Source organism: Meleagris gallopavo, chromosome Z (assembly GCF_000146605.3).
Source record: "Meleagris gallopavo isolate NT-WF06-2002-E0010 breed Aviagen turkey brand Nicholas breeding stock chromosome Z, Turkey_5.1, whole genome shotgun sequence".
Taxonomy (NCBI): domain Eukaryota; kingdom Metazoa; phylum Chordata; class Aves; order Galliformes; family Phasianidae; genus Meleagris; species Meleagris gallopavo.
The window spans coordinates 12,421,604-12,424,634 of NC_015041.2; positions in this window are offsets into that span (position 1 = coordinate 12,421,604).

Consider the following 3,031-nt stretch of genomic DNA (forward strand, 5'->3'; position numbering starts at 1 on the left):
AAAAAAGTGGTGTGTGTATATCTGAGAGCTGCTCCAAAAGTAATGCCTCCTGTTTGGTTACGTTGGCCCACAACACTAGAGAGGCAGATATAGGTGGTACGGCAGTAGGAGCTGAACCTTCCCACCAGTGTTCCATTTACATTTTGTTGCTATGTGATAGATGGCAGCAGAGGGGCAGTTTGACAAAATGGCGTCTGACATGGAAGTGCATGTAAAGCAAAAGTGGTGACAGTGACGTGAAAGAGCCCATGCTCCAGGTTGCCTGCACAGCTGTCACACCACTAAAGAAAGAGCATCTTGATCAACCCTTCAATGTAAATCAGTGGATTATGACCAGGGAGCTGTGTATGGTGCTGGGTACTGGCTTCGGTGCACTGGAAGTGATGGTGGAATGTGTTGAAATGTCACATAAATTGTGCCAAGTGGATCCCATGAATGCTCGCACAGAAATAGAAAGAATACTGTATGCAAGTTTGTCAGGACCTATTGAATCGATATGAGAAAGTGACAGTTTCCTGGATCCCATTGTTACTGATGCAATGTGGTGTCACTGCTATGAGCTGGAGTCAAAACAGCAGTCCACTGTAGCAATATGTAAATTCTCTGTAGAAGAAAAAGTTCAAGATGCAGCAATTAGCAAGTAAAGTGATGTGTGCTGTCTTTAGGGATAGGAAAGAGGTGGTAATAGATTTTCTGAAACCTGGACAAACCATCAACTCATACAAACCTGAAGGCTCGCTCTTCTAGAGTCAGGCCATAGAAGATGGCCTTTGCATGATGATGCTGTCAGGCTCAATATGCTCTAAAGATTGTGGAGCAAACTGACAGTCTTGGCTGGACTGTCCTTCTACATCTACTGTAGAGTCCAGATTTGGTGCCTTCGGACTTCCGTCTGGGCTGGTGAAACATGGACTGACCGTATGGGCAATATATTCCTAGCAACACTGGTATTATAACAGCTATGAAATTGTGGTCACCTCCCCTGGTTCAGACTTTTATGAGCATGGCCTGCAGGCTCTTGTTCATCCCTGGTGAAAATGCATAGCTATTGCAGGTGACTGTTTTGAAAAATAGTATTTTGTGGCTGAGATTTTTATCAATATTGCTTTTTGTAATCTGTTTTATTTTCCATGCAAATATACAGGAGGCATTACTTTTAGAGGAACTTCTCTATGTGTGTAAAATTTCTGTCATAAATCTATATCCTTTTATATCTATCAACTTCAAGAACAGAAAGAGTCCAGTATTTGCTGAAACATTGTTTTTCATGTGTTGTTTTGTTTTTTGCCATAGTGAAATGCTGATTATCTTTCATTATCTGTGTAGTATTACATGTTAAAAACAGATATTTGGCTACTTTTGGTTTAATTTGGATGCCAATTTTAAGAAGCCTATTCTAAGCAGTTTTGAGATGTCAGCAGGCAAAACCAGCACATAAAGACTATTGTCAGGAAAGCTTTAATGTTTCCAGACATTCCTTTGTGGATGTCTTCTCTGCTTTGTTTTTGGGTTTCATCTTTAGCTGATCAAAAACCTCTTGTATTTCAGGCTATGAATCGTTCCCTTGCAAATGTGATTCTAGGGGGCTATGGTACCACATCGACAGCTGGTGGAAAGCCTATGGAAATAACTGGAACCCACACAGAAATTAATGTGGACAATGCAATTGAAATGATAAAAGAAGCAAACAGCATTATTATTACTCCAGGTAGGACCTTCTTGATTCATACCAGAAGGTGTATTGTTAAAACAAATACTTATTTTCAAGACAGCAGGTTTTTTTTTGTGTTTTAAGGTATCTATCACTTAAGTTACTGACAGTATTTTTTTATGCTTTACTTGCTCAATTCTGTATTGCAATTGTTGAAAAACCTGAAAACAAACATCTAAATCTAAGTTGTATCCAATAAATACTGGAATTAAAGTAGAAAAAATGCCTGAGTTCCATGTAACTCCTGTGTAGGCCATAGATTCATATGATTCAGTGGTACTTTTCCTGTTAGGAGTTGTCAGGGATGTCAGGTGAGTAGTAGTTCAAGACATGCTTTCTTTAGCTGAGTGGCTACAGCTATGGTGTTAAATTATATTTTAGCACTGGAATGAGAAGAATGCTAGAAATAAATGCTTCCTTTTCTGTTTGAGCAAGGAATGTTTCTGTGAAGCTGAAACAACTTATTACATAATGTGGCTGGCCTAGCTGTTGTGCTGTTAATGGTCAGTACCCCCAAAAAGAAGAGAGATATTGTAGTGCTTAGACTGAAAAATTCCTTGAGAATGTATTGTACACACACACACACGTATGTGTGTGTGTGTGTATATATTTTTTCATATACATTATATGTAAAATTTTAATGATGATTGCCATTTTTGTGTGGAAAGTATACTTACTATAATTTTCTATGCTGAAATTACAAATTAGCTTAGAACTTTGGAATTCTTTCAGGCTATGGTTTGTGTGCAGCAAAAGCTCAGTACCCCATAGCTGATCTAGTGAAGATGTTGAGAGAACAAGGGAAGAATGTTAGGTAAGTACTTTAATAGTTTTCATATAGAAAAGTTCTTTTCATTCCTTCAAAATAATCTGTAAGTGTATGTGTTGGTTTATTTTTTCTTTCATCAGTTATTCTTAAGCTAGTCTCTGATTGAATTCCCTTAGGAAGTTATCTCCTCTGACTGTTATGCTGTTGGGGATTAGTTGAAGGGCTGTGATGGGGATGGTAAGGGATCCTTGGGAGGAAATACAGACCGTTTGCAATATGGAGAAAATGTTTGCCTCAGCCAGTCTCATGTAAAGTGGAAAAGTGTATCAGGTAGCGAGCTGCCTTTGCACCAAGAATGTAGGACTTTATTTCCTGGGATAACTTATTTGCAATTCTTGCTACTACAGAGCAGCAATAGTAAATTGCATGGATGTAAAAAAAAAAAAATCAATTTTGGAACGTTTATGTAGACTCCCTTCTGAGATTTATAAAAAAAAAAATAATAAATCCAATCTATCTTGCTTCTGTTCTCTTCTACTGGCAGTTTTCTG